Consider the following 21,503-nt stretch of genomic DNA (forward strand, 5'->3'; position numbering starts at 1 on the left):
AAGTAGACAGATGGGTTCGGGAGTAAGTATAATGCAGCTGACTAATAATGTTTTTGTTTGTTTTATTTTTTACATATTGTATTAAATAAAATATATTGTGACATACATGTACACAGAAGCTATCATAATTAATCATGTATGGTAACTCCATTTTAGCTTCACTTCTAAATACAGGTATGGAACCTGTTATCCAGAATGCTTGGGACCTGGGTTTTTTCTGGATAATGGATCTTTTCGTAATTTGGATTTCATACCTTAAGTCTACTAGAAAGCTATGTAAACATTAATTAAACTCAATAGTTACTTAACTTCACAAAGAAGGACCGCTCCAGGTTCACTCTCCCTATTTGCTGCTCTAATCGGGTGCTCTGTCCGCAGCGTCTCCACTGCGGAAATTCACTTAGACATCAAGAAAAAAGGACGGCACTCCGGTACATGGAATATACTTTTATTCCAAGCTCATGCAAGGATCCAACGCCCTACGCGTTTCGGGAATCACTCCCTTAATCATAGGCATTCCTATGATTAAGGGAGTGATTCCCGAAACGCGTAGGGCGTTGGATCCTTGCATGAGCTTGGAATAAAAGTATATTCCATGTACCGGAGTGCCGTCCTTTTTTCTTGATGTCTAAGTAATTAAACTCAATAGGCTGGTTTCTTCCAAGGGTTTATTATATCTTAGTTTGGATCAAGTACAAGTTACTGTTTTATTACTACAGAGAAAAAGGGAATCGTTTTTAAAAATGGGGATAAAATAGAGTCTGTAAGAGATGGCTTAAGAGCTTTCTGCATAAAAGGTTCTGGATAACGGATCACATACATGTATATAGTTATTGTAACACTTCCAGATAAGTAAGTCTATGACTAGTAACAGTAGAACGCATTGGGCTGCTTTACCAACACAAGGCCATATAAACACCATGCTTTCACCCAAAACATAGCAGTTTTCCCATAATCCCGGTATAGGAGGCACCCATAATGGATCTTTCCGTAATTTGGATCTTTATATTTTAAGTCTACTAGAAAATCATGTAAACATTAAATAAACCCAAAAGGCTGGTTTTCCCTCAGATAAGGATTCATTATATCTTAGTTTAAGTGAATTACAAGGTACTGTTTTATTATTACAGAGAAAAAGGAAATCTTTTTTAAAAATTTGGATTATTTGATTATAATATAGTCTATGGAAGACAGGCTTCCCGTAATTCAAAGCATTCTGAATAACGGGTTTCCGGATAATGGATCCTATACCTGTAGTAGTACATTTTAGATACTTGCTGTCAATGTCCACCAGACCTCTGCAGAATGCCTACTAACATCTTATTCCCCGCATCAGAGTACCATGTAACCTACAGGCTGTGCTTTTACGGCAGGATCCAATTTGGCCTGCAGTCACTCCACTGTGTCACAGTTATCCTGTAAGAGTCTTTACTATTTCATTAGATTTTGGCATTCTGCTGTCAGAAAATACATTTCAAAACGCATTAAAGCAGCTTTCTGTTTCTCTGGAACAAACAACATATTCCACACTTTAGACGAGAAAGGACAATTACAGAAATCTTCAGAAAAATAATGAGGAATAAAAATCAGAAGTCTTGCTGGCAAAATTGCTTCCATTCTTTGTCATAGCAACCCAGCAAAGATCTCCTTAAAGGGGGTCACTGTGAGATTCACAACTACCTAAAGGGGTGGTTCACCCTTTGGTTAACTTTTAGTATAAAATGGCTAATTCTTAACAACTTTCCAGTTGGCCTTTATTTTTTAATTTTTTATAGTTTTTGAATTATTTGCTTTCTCTTTCTGACTCTTCCTTCTGAACCCATCTAAAAAACAAATGCTATATGTAAGGCCACACATTCATTGATATTGTTCCTTTTATGACTCATCTTTCTATTCCGGTCTTCTCCTATTCATATTCCAGTCTCTTATTTAAATCAATGCATGATTGCTAGGGTAACCAGATTGCTGAAAATGCAAACTGGAGAGCTGCAGAATAAAAAGCTAAATAACTCAAAAACCACAAATTCTAAAACCAATTGCAAATTGTATCAAAATAGCACTCTCTTCATCATACTAAAAGTTAATTCAAAGGAACAGTTCAGTGTGAAAATAAAAGCTAAGTAAATACACAGGCTGTGCAAAAATAAAAAATGTTTCTAAAATAGTTAGTTAGCCAAAAATGTAATGTATAAAGGCTGGAGTGACTGGATGTCTAATATAATTAGGGATGCACCAAATCCGGGATTCGGCCAGGATTCAGCCTTTCTCGGCAGGATACTGGCCGGCTGAACCGACACCGAATTTGCATATAATTGACGCAATTTCCCTCCCCGCCCTAATTTGCATATGCCAATTCGGTTCAACCGGGCAGAATGATTCACCCGAATCCTGCTGAGAAAGGCCGAAATCTGGATTCAGTGCATCCCGAATTATATTTACCTAGTTTTTATTTTTACACTGAACAATTCCTTTAAAGGTGAACACTTGACCACAGCGGTCTCTAGCTTGGGGAAAAGCTGCCGGGATACCTGGTATCATGTCATCCTATAGGGGTCATCTATTGGAGCAATCACATTTTAAGTGGTTGGGAAGAAGCACTTATTTTGAAATTCTGTTTACTTCACCAACAACAGATAAAGGAATGGGAAGAAAAACACCAACATAATAATTGTCCTTTTATTAACGGAAGATGCAAGATTTTGGCTTGGTTTGCTTTATCTTAATGCAGAGACTTCCATGAGAAGATGAGTTTAAATAGGGTTCTTTACCTCCATAATCCTAGCCTTTACAACACTCTTGTGATAGCTCTGCATAGATGACACAGGGACTACTGCCTTGGATGCACTTGTAATAACATTTATGACCCTTACTTCCTAATCACAGATCCCTTGCATCCAGGGCAACTGCAGCCCAGTAATTAGCAACAGGCAGTGAGTACAAAGTCCTGCTGTCATTAAAATTAGGGGGCACTGATGATATACATTTATAAATAGGATTACCAGTAATTCCAATAGGATTGAAATGTATGTATAACTTTATTTGTAGTGCTGTTAAGGAGCCGCAGCGCTGTACAGTGAATAAAAGTACAATAAAAAATAAAAGTATACATGGGGGAGACAAATCACATAATAAATATATACAGAACCATAGGACAAAGAGCTTAAGTGCCATGTGGTAAGAGACGATGAGTAGAGGTGATGGGATAGGATCAAGTGAGCAAGTTGTTGATGGAGAGGATAGGAGAAGTTTAGAGACTTCCGGCTCAGATATACAATCAAAAGAGTAGAAAATGGAAATAGAAGCTTTAGGGGGAATGAGGATATTGGTATCTGAGGGGTGGGAAAATTGTTTGTGGATAGAGTCAACTTTGCTTTCAAAGAAGTCAGCAAAGTCAAGGGGGGTATGTTCAGGTGTTAGCGAATCATTTGTAGAGGGATGAAGTAGCGAGTTGAATATTGAAAACAAGCGTTGTGGGTTAGATTTATTGTTATTTATTATATTGTAGTGCTGTTGTTTAGCCTGGGATAGGGTAGTACCAAGGCAGGCCATGAGAAATTTATAGTGGAGGAAGTCAGCTTTTGTATGGGATTTCCTCCACATGCACTCTGCCACTCGCGTACAAGACCGCCAAAATCGGGTCTGGCCGTTCATCCAGGGACGGGGATTGAAGGCTTGACTGCGTTGTGGCTGCAGAGGTGCATGGGTATTGATACTAGCAGACAGAACCGTGTTGTAGGTATTTTCCAGTGAATCAGGATCAGAGGAAGTAGTGATGAAGGAGAAGCTAGAACTTAGAGAGTCAGATAGAGCAGTTATATCAACAGCGCGGGTGTTGCGAACCAGAATTTTTGGTTGAGGGTTAGCAGAGGGGGGAGTGTGCGAAATAGAAAGAGATAATATGGTGATCAGAGACAGGAAAAGGATCAATGTTAAATGTAGAGAGTTTTAGTTGATTAAATTAATATAAAAAATGTGTTTTGGTAAGCCTTTTTATCTTACATAAATACATTAATATATATACTTATTAGTATACTTATATACTTTAAATACATTTTAAATGGTACACACCACAAGCCTGTGCCCCTCTCTTTTTATTATGCTGTGCCTTGCAGCCCTTGGCACCCCTGAATTACACACAATCTGGGGGCATTCCAGGAGCCCCCATGCCACTTCTCATTGCTGCCAATGGAGTAATCACTGTCTTTGGAGCCAGGTACAACTTGTTCTCCAAACTAGGAGTGCAAAGTGCTGCATTTTAGGCTGCAACTATGGGATAATGCTCAAAAGACCATGTGCACTTTGCAGGCTGCCTGGCTTTGTAGACTGGGTCTTTAAATCACCCATTGAGTAATCTTCTGTTAATCCAAGATTTAATTGCAGCATGCACTCTTTGACAAAGTGTTAGAGATCAGTAGAGAGTTCAAGTATTAGGTTGGACTCCTTTTTAGCTAATCTTCAGGCTATCTATATTAATACATATGGCAGGGCGTTAATCCAGGAATTCATCCAATTTGCAATCTATCTTTTTATATTCATAATGCTTAGATTTAAAAATAAAGCAGCGGCATATGGTAGCATGACTTTTGTTCTGATTTGCAAATGTTAAATGTTCTGTCAGTCTATGGTGGCATTAAATATATTTCTGGGTTTATTGTAAATGCCTTAAAGAAGAGAGTAAATGTGCATGAACCTAAGTGACTAACTCATAAGTGTCACAGTGTGTTCATGTGTGAATGTGAGAGTTTACATGCACATAAATTACTTTATGAAGTTGCTTCTAATTGAAGTATACGCTTGGGCAAGGTTATAAGTTATACGCATATGTGCTAAATATAGCTTAATTTGCCTTTATTTTAATACCCACAATTAGGGTTGCCAGCTTTTTGTTTTTACCTGAACAGTATGGTTTTGACCCAAAAAATTTTTTTCTTAGAGGGTTTGGGTCACAAGCTGTCTCGGTTTCAGTCTTGTGAAATCCAAACAATAATCTGGCCAATTACCATCTCTGATGTGAAAATCCACCCACGTGAGGTACAAACACGCCCCCACATATAATAACCCCACTCCTATATGTCGCTGCTCCACTTTATTTGTTTTTGCAGAAGGTGGTGACCCTACCAGCAGCGTAACAACTCTGGGCCGGGCCCCTCCAGGCTCTGACTGAGATGAGCAGCTTGCGTCGGCTCCCCCCGACAAAGAACTGTTGAAGGGGAAGGGAGCAGCTTCCTCCGGCTCTATTTCCCCCACCCCGCAAAAAAATCGTTGATGGGGTCATGCTCAACATGCAGGTAGCAGCTTCCCTGGCTCATTCCCCCCTCCCCCGGTGAAATATCGTTAATGGGACTGGGCCGACTGCGGGGAGCAGCTTCCCCAGCTCGCCCCCCCCAGAGAAAAATCATTAATGGGGCCGGGCCCTGGATTATGGCGTGTATGCCACAGTGCAAAAGAATATGGCATCACTGTAAACCACAAACACTTAAACATTGCTGGACCTATTTAGGTGAGGGGAACCCTAGAGAAATGACATCTCCATCAATTTAAATAATCAGATACTACTTTTTAGAATGAAAAAGATAAAGGCAGTATAAACTGTAGCTCTTGAGACGTCAAACTAGAAACACCAGCTTTGGCAAAACGCCCTTTGCTTTGGCAACTACCAACATTTTTCCTTATCAATGGTTGTGTAAACAGTGACTGACTGACTCCTAGGATACCAGGAAAACCCCCGGTGGGCCCTACTGCTTACTCAATTTGGTTCCTATACCATGAACATTCTCCATTTCTATTGGAGAACAGAAAATAAGAAATGGAAGGATGCATACATGATAATATTTAACGAGAAGAGAATAAAGAAAGTGAGTGAAGGAAACATTTTTTGGAGACGTGTGAAATCCCACCAATGTCTTAAAACTATTGTGACAGTTGGAAAAAGTAAAGCAAAAACAGAAGTGTCTCCCCTCGACTGGCCAGGGTCAGAATGTATGAATAGGAAGTTTGTCCCTGTTTGCCACTAAAGCCTTCTCCATCACAATCAGTAGATGTTTCATTTACCTCTCCCATCTTCCCACAATTTATAAGAGATTATTTATTTCTAAGGTGCAGAGTACAAGTCATGGTTTTTGACCCACAATGCAGCATTTTTTCCACAATTCTATCAATCATAATTGTGATGTGATGCACCTCATGCAATTGTGCTGATGCATTCAAAAAATCTTCAGCACGTCATAATTTCCTAACACTCTGCGTCCAAATTATATCTTCACCAGATTATTTTGGCTCAAATTCACGGATTCATTTGACACAGCACTGTAGAAAACCTGGATGTACCACCACCTTCAAGGGTTCCATTGAATCACTTGGCAAACAGCAGGCAATTGACAAGATTAGGTTGGATGGAACTATACAAAGATTCAAGGAGCAGTTTTAGATACAAGTACCTTTAAAAAAAAAACCTGTGTACGAACCCAAAGTGCAGTTGCAGTTACGTAATTGCAAGCACAGTTGTTGCACGACCGCAACTGTACTTGTGGGCTGTAAATAGTCCTTACATGTAGTACCTGGAGCCTAACTCCATCATTCTCTTTCCTTGTTATTTACAGTAGTTCCTAGTAACTATGACTTTCTACATATACTATATATTATAAGAGTTGTGGTTAAAAAGACCAGTACTAGGCTGGTGAATAGTAAACTCCAGGGAAAATGTGTATTTCTGCAGCAAGTAAGGCTGTTTGCTTATTTTACTGGCTCAGTAAATGCCAGATAAATGGGTCCCTGGAGTGAATGGGGAGAGCAGGGTGGGCTTTCCACTCCTTGCTCCATTAAGTGTTTTCAGCTGCCCAGCTAGAAGTAGCAATGTAATTAGGATGCAGGTGAGCTGCAGACAAAAAGACGTATGGGGCTACACTTCAGTGCTTTCTACCCTAGAGACCTCCTGAAGCTGGAGGAGGGTGAGGGGCCGTGGACACCTCCAAGTGCAGAAAGGAGGTGTGATTGTGTGTGCAGCTGGGAAGGAGATATGAGAGTGATTCCCTGAGCGTGATTCCCTGCTGACCTGAAGTGTTGGAGAGAGCTCCAAAGGACTGGAGAGAGGAAGAGAGAAACTCCTCCCAGGGGCAAGTGTGTCAAGTGTGAGTCCAAGAGAGGATTCTGGGACTTGTATGGTGAAAGCTGTAAGTGCTGGGAAGTTGTGTTAATGTGTACACCAATGTGGGTGTTGGTCTGGTTCTGTTAATCCTATGTGAAGCTTGTATGCTTGTATGCTAAGAATTAGATTTTGTTCCTAATAAAAGTCAACTAAGCTGCATTTAAACTGTAAAAGGTGGTGTCAGACTCCATTTCTGTGCTTAATCTGTGCCGTGGCCTTGAATGTCTCTCTCTCCTTTTATATCTATATCTATCTACAGTTAGGTCCATAAATATTTGAACAGAGACATTTTGTTTCTAATTTTGGTTCTGTACATTACCATAATGAATTTTAAATAAAACAACTCAGATGCAATTGAACTGCAGACTTTCAGCTTTAATTCAGTGGGTTGAACAAAAAGATTTCATAAAAATAGGAGGAACTTAAGCCTTTTTTCCCCACAATTTTCATTTCAGGAAGTCAAAAGTAATTGGACAAATTAAAAAACTGAAAATAAAATGTTCATATCTAATATTTGGTTGAAAACTCTTTACTGGCAATGACAGCCTGAAGTCTTGAACTCATGGACATCACCAGATTCTGGGTTCCCTCCTTTTTAATGCTCTGCCAGGCCTTTACTGCAGCAGCTTTCAGTTGCTGTTTGTTTGTGGCCCTTTCTGTCCAAAGTTTAGTCTTCAACAAGTGACATGCATGTTCAATTGGGTTCAGATCAGATGACTGACTTGGCCATTCAAGAATATTCCACTTCTTTACTTTAATTAACTCCTGGGTTGCTTTGGCTTTATGTTTTGGGTCATTGTCCATCTGTATTATGAAACACCTCCCAATCAATTTGACTGCATTTGAGCAAACAGGATATCTCTGAACACCTCAGAATTAATTCGGCTGCTTCTGTCCTGTGTCACATCATCGATAAACACTAGTGTCCCAGTGCCACTGGCAGCCATGCACGCCTAAGCCATCACACTGCCTCCACCATATTTTATAGATGATGTTGTATGATTTGGATGGATCATGAGCTGTTCCACGCCTTCTCCATACTTTTTTCTTGCCATCATTCTGGTAGAGATTGATCTTGGTTTAATCTGTCTAAAGAATGTTTTTCCAGAACTGTGCTGGCTTTTTTATATGTTTTTTTTAGCAGTCCAATCTAGCCTTTCTATTCCTGAGGCTTATGAGTGGCTTGCACCTTTGTAGTGCACCCTCTGTATTTACTTTCATGCAGTTTTCTCTTTATGGTAGACTTGGATATAGATACGCCTACCTCCTGGTGAGTTTTGTTCACTTGTTTGGCTGTTGGAAATGGTTCTGGGATCATCCACCACTGTTGTCTTCCCTGGACATCCAGGTCTTTTTGTGTTGCTGAGTTAACCAGTGCTTTCTTTCTCAGGATGTACCAAACTGTAGATTTTGCCACTCCTAATATTGTAGTAATTTCTCAGATGGGTTTTTTATGTTTTTGCATCTTAAGGATGGCTTGTTTCACCTGCATGGAGAGCTCCTTTGATTGCATGTTGCTTGTTCACAGCCAATTTTCCACATACAAGCACCCCCCCCTAAAATCAACGCCAGGGCTTTTATCTGCTTCATTGATATAGCCTTTAAGGTTAAAGAGATACTGACACCAGAAAATAATCGTTTTTTATATCTATAATAACATTGCCTTTGGTTGCGATTTATAATTTTGCCACAGAAGTGTTTGCCTGATGCTTTTACATTATCTATCTGATCTCCATTGTTCCTCTAGGTGAGGGCTGCCATATTTGTGCAGCAGTGGACCGTTAGCATTAGAAACTCTAACTGACAGGTTAAGAAGGGACAGTCAGGTTGGCAAAACAGTCAGATTTATGAACTTCAAGTAACAATTACTTACAAAAGGAGAACTATCAGTGAAAAATGATCAACATGACCTTAAGGTAACTTTTAATGTAGATTAATATTTTGAAAATACATTTTTTAGTGTCAGTATCACTTTAAGTACACAGGGCGTTTTGGGGAGATTTGGTCGCCTGGCGACTAATCGCCTCGTTTTTGCGGCGACCAATCTCCCCAAACGCCTTCCCTGAATCTGCGCCAGCTAAAATGAAAAAACACCAGCGCTAATCACACGCGGTGATTCGTTTTCCAAAGTCGCAAAGTCTCCTTGTGAGGCAACTTTGGGCAACTTCGGAAAATGAACCTGCTGCGTGTGATTAGCGCCGGCGTCTTTTTTTTTTTTTTTTTCATTTTAGCCGGCGCAGAGTCAGGGAAGGTGTTTGGGGAGATTGATAATTTCCTATGAGAAGATACAGATCCACAGAGTTGCTGTGCAGTTCATCAGGTACAAATTACACAGTGGAGCGCCCTGTAAGGAATACCTCCTTGAGACAGCTGTTAATTTCAGGGTCATGCACCCTGTACTTTGCAAGTCATCAAAAGAAAACTGAACCAGTGTGTTGGAGCAAATAGCAAAGAGTGTGTATGTACAAGTACTTTTGTGAATAGCATTTAAAGGGGTGGTTCACCTTCAGGTTTATCTGTAGTATGCTATAAAAATGCATATTCTTAGCAGCTTTTCAGTTGGTCTTAATTTTTTTTTTTAATGTTTTTGAATTTTTTTCCTTTCTCTTTTGACTTTTTCCAGGTTTCATCTGGGATACACTGGCCCTAGCAGTGCTTTGTGAAGCTATGTACAATCTTGTTATTGTTACTTTTTATTACTTGTCTTTCTATGTAGGCCCTCCTCTATATATTTATTTGTGACTCTCGTTCTAACCACTGCCTGGTTTCTAAGGTAAATTGGACCCTTGTAACTATATAGATGCTGAAATTCCAAACGGGAGAGCTGTTGAACAAAAAGCTAAATAATTCAAAAATGCAAATAATATAAAAACAGATCAATTGCAAATTGTCGCAAAATAGCAATCTGTACATCATATTAAAACTTAATTTAAAGGTGAACAACCCCTCGAATTGCATGTCATTTACCATGCAAAATTAAGCAGGGCCCTCTTTACCATTGTTCGATATTTGTATGTATGATGTATTTTCAATTTATTCACTTATCTATTGTACATTCATGCAGAATATGATTGATCTTAAAGTGGTTGTTCACCTTCCAAAGACTTTTTTTTTCATTTCAGTTGTTTTCAGATTGTTCTCCAGAAATAAAGCCTTGTTTCAATTACTTTTTATTTTTTACTGTTTTTTCAAAATCTTTTAAAGTCCCTGTCTCTGGGATTTCAGTCTGGCAATTTGGTAATTCAGGTGCAGACTGTACACGGTTACAGTTTTGCTACATTTAGTTGATACATTTCTCAGCAGCATCTCTGGAGTATTGGCAACTATTGTATCAATTCTAACAGCTGCAGTTAAAGTCCAAACACTTTTTTCCAATTCAGTTGTTTTTAGATTGTTCCCCAGAAATAAAGACTTTTTTCAATTACTTTCCATTATTTATTTTTTACTGTTTTTCCAAAATCTGAGTTTAACTTTGAACAGTGTCCGACTGGGGTGCCTGGGGCCCACCAGGAAACCTTAACTTAAGGGCACGCACCCCCCCCCCCATACAAATTATCTCTCAAAAATATCAAAATTAACATTATTATTTAAAAAAAACTGGAATGGTCCTAACAATATTAATTTTTATTATTATTAGTCTAAAATACAAAAGCATAACAGAATCCCGTATAAACAAGTAAACCTTTTATCAAACATTTGTTCATAAATGAATTATAGCAAACCAAACTCTAACCAACAAAAACATTATTTTGCATTGATTTCTCAGACTGATAAGTGCACAGAACCATCACTCTTAAATAAGAGTGTATTGGCAAAGTTATTAATTATATCATCATACAATAAACCACTTCAGTCACTCTTTACTGCTGTACTGCAAGTTGGAGTGTAATCTTCCCCCCCCAACGGCCCATCATCAGAACAATGGGAAGGTAACCCTGTTAGAACAGCAATCAATAGTAAAAATCCCACTACGACCCCTACAGTTACATTGAGTTGGAAAAACAATAGCTGATCTGAAAGTATTTCCATCCTAAAGTGCTGGCTCTTTCTGAAAGCACATGACCAGGCAAAATGACCTGAGATGCACCTACACACCAATATTACAACTAAAAACACTTGCTGGTTCAGGTATGAAATTTTACATGGTAGAGTAATTTATTTTGCAGTGTAAATATTGTAATTTAGAAATAAAAACTACACCAAAAAATCATGTCAGAATTCCATTCAAATGTTAGTATGACCCAGAGAGTGATATTCTAAGACAATTTGCAAATGGCAAATTTTTTAACATTTTGTTCAGCTCTCCAGTTTGGAATTTCAGCACTGATCTGGTTGCTAGGGTCTAAATTACTTTAGCAACTGTCAGGACTGCCAGAAGTACCCAACCCAGAAGTACCCGACGGCGCTGTTTACATTCCCGGCGGTCACAGTGAAGATCCAAGATGACGGCGCCCATGCTAAACACATGGCTGCAGCGTCGCTGCATGATGATGTCATCACTGGTGCCGGGATCTCGTCATAAAAGGGCGCCCAAGAATAGGATTCAAATCACTACTGATCCTGGGTTCCTGTACTGCCTGTTTTCCAGCCTTGTTCCCTGCTCCAGCCTTGATTCCTGCTCCAGCCTCGTTTCCTGCTCCAGCCTTGATTCCTGCTCCCTGTCCGTGATTCCTGTTACCTGCCTGTGTTATTGAACTTTGCCTGGACTTTGGACTTTTGCATCTGATCTGCCTGCCCTCGTTAACTCCTGCCTGTGACCACTGATTCTGCTTAACCCTTCGGATACCGCGACCTTGCTCCCACTAGAGGGCTTCCTCCTTGATCCAGACTACCTCCGTGGAGGGAGCTCCCGGCTCCCTGACAGCAACCAGGCATTAATGTGAGTCAAAAGACAAATCATTTGAAAACTATACAAAATAAAAAATGAAGACCAATTGAAACTTTGCTAAGAATTGTCCATTCTATAACATAAAAGTTAACTTAAAGGGCATGTTAAGTCTAAAATAGAATAAGGCTAGAAATGCTGTATTTTATATACTAAATATAAACATGAACTCACTGCACCACAAGCCTAATCAAACAAATAATTTATGCTTTCAAAGTTGGCTACAGGGGGTCATCATCTTGTAACTTTGTTAAACATATTTGCAAGACTAAGACTGTGCACATGCTCAGTGTGGTCTGGGCTGCTTAGGGATCGTTATAAACAAAGCTGCTTGAGTTCTGCATTGCTGGGAAGTAAGGCGGGGCTCCCCCTGCTGTTCATACGTATGATTGTTTCCCTGCCCAGCAGTTAGGGACCATCTGACAATTCCTATCCACAGCAGTAAATGAAGGGAGAATTTCACTGCATACAGTCAGGTATCTTATAAAAACGGTACACATTTTTTAATTAAATTATATTGGAGATAGGTTTCTTTTTCATTAAAGAAAGTAAAAATGGGACTTTGCCTTTACATGCCCTTTAAAGGCATAATATCCCCTTGCAACTTTTTGTTGGCTCATCCCCACCCTAGTAACAACGACACAAAGAACATTTTTAGAATTTTTTTTGTTTAGTTTAGTTAGACCAAAAGTCAGTACCTGTGCCACCTGCTGGGGTTCCCAATCGGAGGCTTCAGAATCAGTAAAGTCCTCAAGTTAGGTTAGGTAGGTATGATTTGCCAGTTGACAGATAGGACAGGGAGTGCCAATGCCAAGCTGATGCTGCCTGAGCATGGTGAACTGATGTGAAGAGAAGATATCGACGATCTCTGCCAGAATGTAATTGAAAGCCGCACAGAATGCGCATGCGGGGTTTATGTTGGCTGCCTCCTGCATGAAACGTACTATTAAGATGCAGGCACAGTGAAGCGAATAACGAGTGAGAATTGGTACCACGTGACAACTGGGGGCCTCAGTCAGCAGCAGCCTTGGCTCCAATCAATACTCCTGGCAGGCACTATGGGCGGAAGTGATGGACTGACACTAAATGCTACGGATGGACGCAGGCAGCAGGTGGGCCCATCGGTGCGGTGCAACTGAACGGACAGGTAGAAAATAAATTATTTTATTATGCTGCGCTAAGTAAAGGGCATAGGGGCCCACCAATGCTGGGGCCCACCAGGTTTTTTCCCGGGCCCCGGCAGGCCAGTCCGACCCTGACTTTGAATGTTCCTGTCTCTGGTGTTTGAGTCTGGCAGCTCAGTAATCTCAGCTCAGACTCTAAACTGTTACAATTTTGCAACCATTAGTTGATACATTTCTCAGCAGCATCTCTGGGGTATTAGCAACTATTGTATCAATTCTAACAGCTGGCTTTAATGAAACCCAGAGATTCTGCTCAGCAGGGACAAAGATAAGAAATGTATCAGCTAAATGTATCAATTTAGAACAGTTTACAGGGTCGGCAACCCCCCCCCAGGGCTGCTTCAGAAGGTGAAAAACGACACTTTACACTTAAATATAAAAACGGTCACACATAGAAAATGTAAAGTAATTAGAAAAAGTTGTCATTTTTGGTGATCTATCTGAAAATAACTAGTATAATAAATACATGCCAATAATAATAATATTGGGTATATCAGGGGCAGCAAGAAGGATGACATTCAGGCTGCAAAGTACAGTGAGAAATGGCATGGTTATATTCTGGAATTTGCTGCTTAGGGTGAAGGATTCTAATTTTAATTAGGTTATAAAACACTCTTAAGAAATTCAAGCGATTTTTCTCTTCTTCCCAGCCCTGGGGTTGGATAGAATAATACCAATAGTATGTTTATTAAATGGGTGGTTCACCTTTAAGGTAACTTTTATTATGTTATAGAACGGCCAATTCTAAGCAACTTTTCATTGGTTTTTAGATTTTGGAACCTATAGCAGTAAAGCAGATATTGCATTCAACCAAAAATTTGATTATTGTTTTTTGCTTGTTTATTGCTATGGGTTACTAGACCTGGTGCAAACATTGCCCCTAAATTCATGTTGCACCAAAATAGGAATCTCTTGAGTGTAATTTGAATCCATCAAGTTATTGCTCTTATAAGTCTTTACTGCACTTGATAAATCAGGTCAAGTTGCTGGTTGGTAACCGGAGTTCTTATTCTTCACCAGTTTGGTACCCCCTTTCCTCCCAGGGATCAGAATAACTTTTTGTGAATTCAAAGTAAAGGAGGGGGATATATTTTTATGAACTACATTTTTATTTCAAACCTTGAGAATAGCTCCACAGGGCAAAATCTACAGTTTTTTAATGAAAATAAAAAACCCTGTGGTTGGGAAATTACCATGCAGTTTTGTATTTTCTGTGTAGCATAAAGGGAACCTGTAATGCATTGGCAATTTTCTTTGTAACCGCCAGCATTTAGGACTGCTTTATGTAGTAAACCTTGCAACACATTTAACTATTGTTCTAGTTCACCAAATTATGTACACACATTCCTAAAGATAAAGCCCCAGAAACAACCACCAAAAAAAAGCAGCAAAATTATGCATTTGCTCCAGAATAGAAAAATGCTTTTATTTTTACAGTCTTAGCTGCTAACTAGCATGTTTTTCTTTATTGTTCTGTATTTCTGTTCACACATTAACTTTTTAATGCCTCACATTGTTCCAAATGTCTTAAAAGTCAACACTTTATGGAAGGTTCCTGAAGTTTTTCTTTTTCAAGTGTACCATTATATTGCCCCATTAATTTCTACCTTTGTCATGACACTCAACAGCTCCACCTCCACATAAGGAATTGTGGAAGTGATGTAACATTTTGCTTTAAAGCTTACTAATACAATGGATAAACTGCTATATATCTGTGTTCCATTAAATTACAGACAAGAAGGGGGCGCAATGAAGCCTTCAATACTAAATGCAAGTCCAGTTTATATCTTGTACAGCAAAATGGGAGCAGTAGAGGAGTATCACCATCAAGTGCTAAAATAAACAAAGTACTGCCTCCAGATAGTAATGGAGACACTCAGAGAATGTCAACAGCTCTTGCAAATGCTAAAAAGGGATCGCGCAAGATAGAAGCTTGAATTCTGGAAAGGAGATGCTGAGAGTGAATCTTTAAACTGTAGGAAAGTCAATGATACAGAGAGTTGTATGTATGTACTTCTTATTATTTCTCTCAAATGTTTTTATTAGTTTTTCCAAAATACAAGTAAAAGAAATTAAAACAAAATCATGACCAAAACAGTAAATAAGATAACAATGTTTTTGTCAAGGGTAGAACAAAGGAGTAGAAGGCAAGAGCTATAATCAGCATTCCGTGCCGTTGTCAAGTGACCAGGAAAGAATGGACCAGGGAAATATACTGCTATCTATATGAGGTGAAGAACGACCCAGCATGTCATTAACTACTAACAGTAGGGAGAAGTATGAAAAGGTTCGTACTCACAGAGTGCCTGTCAATATTCGATTAAGGGAATGGCTCCTGGGGGGTCCCGTTGAATTTGAGTGTTGTAGATCACCTCTATTCATCAGCTGTTGTTCCGCCTCACAGACAAGATCGGTCCCCAGCAGCAGCTCCCTTTCATACCATGTAGTATATTGAAAAGTTTGAATGGTCAGTAGTTTAGTATGCGGTGGGAGTGCGTTAATATGCGTCAGCCAGGTATCGAAAAATGTGTCCGTATGGCTTTCCTTATTCGTTAAGGTTTCTATCCAATCTAAGTGAAATATGTATTGCAGTTTCTGAAGTACCAAGGACATTGGTGGAGGAAGGTGGGACAACCAGGTATGTAAAACGGCTTTCCTGGCCGCTGCTGCCAGCCTTTCAGCCAGAGCCCGTTCTGGTTTGGAGATATATGAGGTAGGCTCCAGTTTGCTAAAGATGGCCCAAGTAGCGTGAATGTTTAGAGTTTTCCCCGACAGGTTTTCCCAGTAACTGGCGACTTCCCTCCAGAACTGTTGCATGAGTGGGCATGACCAGAGGCAGTGTATTATATCGGCTCTCGAATCCCCGCATTTCAAACAACTATCTGAGACCGCCGTGCCAATATGGAATCTCTTCAAAGGAGTCAAATAGGTATGATGCAATATTTGTAGGGACATTTCTTGGTATGTGCTAGCCGGTAGTAGTTTCATCAGTCGGGCGTGATAACGGAGGATATCTACATTATCTGAATGTGGGAGAACTGTTTTCCATCTCGTAAAGCTTATGGTGGTGATGTCTACTTCGATGGTTGTCCTGATTAGATTGTAAATATGTGCAGTTGATCTAATTGTGTCATGTTTTGGCCATATCAAGTCAATTGGGTTGGTCTTGTCTACATCTGTTAATTTAGCTAATTGAGTCGCGATGAAGTGTGTAAGTTGTAATAATGAGAATAGATGAGGTTGTAAAAATGGGTATGTTTGGACCAGGGTCGCAACTGGTTGAATTGTGTTGGTAATCGTAATCACATCCTTCATGTTTTTTAGACCTTTCGTCTGCCATGATTTAAAAGGAATACTGTTTAGGCCTGGGGGGAACGCTTTGTTATTTAGCCAAGTAAGATTTATCGAATTAAAGGGGGAAAGGTTAGCTTTTTTGCGGATGGAGTGCCAGGTTCTGTATGTGTGAATAAATAAAGGATTAGCCTGTGTATCTTTGGGGATTTCCTGAAGTGGCGTATGCAAAAGCGAGTTAAGTGAATTCCCCTCTGTTAAAGTTTCGTCGAAAAGGGCCGTGGTATATATGTTTCTATGGTGGAGCCAATCTCCCGCGTATCTAAGAAGAGCTGCGTCGTTATATTCCATTACGTTTGGAAGATTGAGTCCACCATCCTGCTTTTGTAGGTGGAGGGTTGCGACTCTTATTCTTGGACGTTTGTTGTTCCAGATAAAGGTTCTGAAAATGCGTTGCAGTCGCTTGTTGTCTGTGGAGGATATGCGATATGGTAACATTTGTAATTTGTAAAGTAATTTGGGGAAAATCACCATTTTAATAAAGTGAATTCTACCAGAGAATGTAAGATTTGTATTTATCCATTTGCGGGTGTCTTGTTCAATTTGATCTATGGTAAATCTAATGTTGGATTTATACATATCTGTGTGATGTTGTGTCAATCGGATTCCGAGAAATTTTATATGCGTTGTAGCTTTCTGAAAGGGAAATGGGTTCGCCCAATCTGATGGGGAGGTGTGTTGCAGACGTAGGGCTTCAGATTTCCCTAGATTGATTTTAAATCCCGCTATGGTTCCGAAAGTCTCTATTTTGTGTAGGATTGCGGGGAGTTCTGTTCGAGGTTTGTTTAGAAAAAGGAGGATGTCATCTGCATATGCTACTAGTTTCACTTGTTGCGTGCCAACTCGGATACCTGCAAAGGTGTCATCGTTAAGTAAATGATGTAGTAAAGGATCCAAAGCAAGATTAAAAAGTAGCGGTGAAAGAGGACATCCTTGTCTCGTGCCTCTCTGTATCAAAAATCTAGGGGAGTTCAGTCCGTTAGCGGTAACATGGGTATAGGAATGCGAGTATAGGGTCCTAAATAAGTTGAGCATCTGTATACCAAAGTGTTGAAATTTAAGTAGTCTTTTTATGTGAGTATGCGTTATTCTGTCAAAGGCTTTATCAGCGTCCAAGTTAATTAGTATACCGTGTTTTCTTTTCTCCAGATTACATTGATACAGGGTAGCTATTGCCGTCTGGAGAGCCTGGACCGGGTAACGTCCCTTGAGGAACCCCACCTGGTGAGCGGTAAGTATATGTGGGAGAACGAGTTGTAACCTGTCTGCCATAATTTTGGTTAACAATTTCAGGTCTTGATTTAGAAGAGAAATCGGTCTGTAGGAGGAGGGGAGGGTGGGGTCCTTCCCCTCTTTTGGAATTAATATAATTCTCGCCTCATTCGCTTCACACCACAAGGGAAAGCCCTGTAGAACATTATTAAAAAGTGTGGTGAGCAATGGGACGAGTTCCGAGAGAAGGATTTTGTAATATTCTGCGCTTAAGCCGTCGGGGCCAGGGGATTTCCCATTCTTCAAATGTTTTATTGTTGATGTTAATTCTTGTTCTGTAATAGGTGCGTCTAAGACCTCCCTGTCCTGCACTGAAAGTTTGGATAAGTGGGCATTACGTAAGAAAGAGAGGCCTTCTTCTGGATGATCCTGATTCTCTTCGTAAAAGCGCTTAAAATATGTCTCAAGTTCAGCTACAATGGCTTCAGTGTCCCGAGCCCAACCCTCCTCCGTTTTTAATTTCTTAATGAAGTGTTGCGCCGTATGGGGTTTGGTTATTCTGGCAAGGAGTCTCCCCGATTTATTCCCCCACCTGTAAAACTTATTTTTCATATGAGAAATTTTGTACTGGGCGCTGTCATGTAATAAAGTATTAAACAAAGCCTTTGTGTCCATGTATTTTATTTTATCTGCTTCAGAGTTTGTGAGTTTGAATGTCTTGTAACGTTTTGTGAGTTCCTTTTGCAGGGAGGTGTATTTATCATGAAAAGTTTTTTTCTGTCGTATTATATAGGCTGTAATGTGCCCCCTCAGAACAGGTTTGGAAGCTGCCCACAGTAAGTTCCGGTCATCCCAGTGTTGCATATTATCATCTAGATAGTTAGCCCATTGTTGCTTAAGGTAATTTTGGAAGTCCGTGTTATTATTCAGGTAGGAGGGAAAGCGCCAGTTATATGAGGTAGCCTTAGAAACAAGTTGTTTCAAAGTCAGGGAAATTGGTGCGTGATCAGTTACACATATGTTGCCAATTGTAGAGGTCAAAATGTTAGCTAGCTGAGAGCCAGCAAGAAAAAAGTAATCTAACCTGGAATGTAGTCTATGTGCCCCAGAGTAAAATGTATAGTCTTTGGTGTCGGGGTGCGTGAACCTGTAGGTATCATGTAGGCTCAGAAACTCACATAGTGTGTGCAATGGAGTGATCCTTCTGATCGGGTATCTAGATGCTGTGTCCGATCTGTCCATGAAGCGGTCCCACACTGTGTTCATGTCGCCACCAATTATGAGGTTTGCGGGTCCCCAGGAGTCAATCCTTTGCATTAGTTCTGTAAAGAAAAAATTGTTGTCATCATTCGGAGCATATACATTCACCACAGTATATTTAGCATCCGGTGTTTCTATATCTATAATCAAATACCGGCCATTTTTATCGCTATGTGTTTTTGTCACTGAACCATGCAAAGATTTGTTTAATAGGATCGCCACACCTCTAGACTTGGTGTTGCACGATGCCGTGATTTGTTCCTGTATCCAGGAATCTTTTAACACCGTTGTGTCAGTGTTTTTCCAATGGGTTTCTTGTAATAAAACAATATGGGCATGTTCTTTTTTTAAAAAGTCTAGGATTTTTCGTCTCTTAACCGGGGTGTTTAAACCATCCACATTCCATGAAAGTAGCTTAAGATGTTTGGGCTGAGCAGCAGGAGGTAAGCTTTGTGTGGGGTCACCCATTGTGACAATATTAACCTATTCCCGCTTTGGGAGTCGTGAGGGTGGACAATTGTAACCTGGGGATGAACGCTCTGTCCCAGCGAGCAGATGTCATCCCGAGACAGCCGGTACCACAGCTGCAAAAAAGGGGTGTGTGTAGTTCTACCTTGGTCACTTGACAAAATAAAAACAATAAAACTATATACAATAGCAAAAGAAAATTTCTTTGTTCAGCAATATCAACCATTTGTTGCATGATACAGCCTTACTGGGTATAAAAGATCAAAAGAAAATAGGCAACAGAGAGCAAAAGTTCAACTAAGTATTCTAGCAGTAGTATGGTAGACAAGCTAGAGAACAGAAAGGAGGGAAAGCGCAGAGACATGCATAGAATCAATAAAATTCAGTGTCCTGCAGAAAATTTAACAAACTTATGTAACCATTGAAAACCCGTGCTTCGGGACAGGAGCAGTTCAGCAGGATCAAATCAAGTGTCCCAGTCCAGGATCCCGGAGCATGTCAAGACAGGTTGAGCCAGATGGGCTCCAGGGTTTGCTCGGAAGTCCCTAGTGGATCAAGTGTATGGATCAGTTCGGTCGTGTGCCACCACTGGGCGGAGGAAAAGCATATCCGTGGAGCGAAGATCCGCAAGTGCAGTTGTAACAGAGTCCGTTGGCAATACCAGGAGTCAGAGTCCCACAAAGGTCCATTCAGCAAGAGTCCAAGTTTTCGGGACACAGTCCGTCAGACTATGTGGTGAAAGCTGGCAGTGTTCTTAAGTTGGCAGTTTGGACATAAGATAGGTGGATGCTTGTTTGGGGTCTTCAAAGATTTGTGTCTTATTAGTGTCCTTTTCGACTATCTTCAGTTTCGCTGGAACTTCTTATTATTTATATACACAGCACTGGACATTCATAAAACAAATAAATTTTGCTGACGGGGAAATAAATATTCAATTATAATGACAGAATTAAGAAGGTCCCTGGCCCATAGAGCTCACACGTTTACGATTTCTCAGTACACAGGAACTGTCTTAGTAATAAGATTAGTGTTTGACATGGTATGTTTCTGTAGTTCATAAGTTAGCATGGTGCAAAGTTAGACCTAAGCATTAAATCAGTTGAGTTAGGAGTATTCCTCGTTGATCCTGAGATGTCAGATTTAAAAATAGAATACTCTGGTTTTTGATCCATGCAAATATGTAAGAGGACAGGTAGCCAGTGTTTTGTTAAAAAAATAACTACTGTTCAATTTGACAAGGGAAATAAATGTTATGTGCTGAATTCTTGTGAAAAGTATTATGACAATTATTTCTAAATCCTAAACCAGTGCAAAATACACCTATATAAAACTTTTTTCAACAGCTTCAAAATAAAAAAACGAGATAAAAATACATGTAGATTACTATTTTATTTTACTGTTTTCTACATTCCCTCCCATCCCACTGCAAGAATAAAGGAATGAGCTCTGTATAAACAAAAGCCCTGCCTTTCAATATTTGTGGATACACTTATCTAATTGTGTTTGGAAAGACATGTTTCATTAAAATTCATGAAAGAAGGGGACATAAAGAAGCCTTCATATTTAGTAGCACTCTGTTCTGTTCACAATTCACAGCAGAATGGGACCTATAAGAAGAAGTGCTATAGGAGGAATTCGCTAATTGACTAAAATGTGACGTTTCGTCCCGGCTGACGAACGCTGGCGAATTTTTGCTAGCGTTACTTCGGCAGTGCGAGCAAATCAAAGTAGCGCTAGTGTTCAGTTCTGCCTAGCACAACTTCATTAGAAGTCTTACGCTCAGGCTAATTTGTATATGGCGGGAAATTTAAAGTTATGTTACATGGTGCATCTAATACATTTACACTGATAACGACACATGCCAAGGGAACCTTAATAAAGTCAATAGAGTTGTTATAATGCCCTACACATACGCCCACTGTAAAATAATGTTCCATATGTTATAAAATGTATGGGGGAAACCGATTACACAAAAAAAAGTTTTTAAGACTTCTGTAGC

The 21,503-nt window shown here is 39.8% G+C and overlaps 1 long non-coding RNA gene across 2 annotated transcripts; it reads left to right on the forward strand.

Annotated features, from left to right (window-relative positions):
• The first annotated feature begins 5,017 nt into the window (after positions 1–5,017).
• Positions 5,018–18,437, forward strand: LOC121396969. Of its 2 annotated transcripts, none has more exons than XR_005963287.1 (3): positions 5,018–7,169; positions 17,714–17,795; positions 18,121–18,437. It is a non-coding gene; the product is annotated as an uncharacterized LOC121396969 (long non-coding RNA). The 2 variants fall into 2 exon arrangements; XR_005963286.1 differs by lacking the exon at positions 5,018–7,169 and adding an exon at positions 14,250–15,500.
• The last annotated feature ends 3,066 nt before the right edge of the window (positions 18,438–21,503 follow it).

This window comes from Xenopus laevis, chromosome 8L (genome assembly GCF_017654675.1).
Source record: "Xenopus laevis strain J_2021 chromosome 8L, Xenopus_laevis_v10.1, whole genome shotgun sequence".
Taxonomy (NCBI): domain Eukaryota; kingdom Metazoa; phylum Chordata; class Amphibia; order Anura; family Pipidae; genus Xenopus; species Xenopus laevis.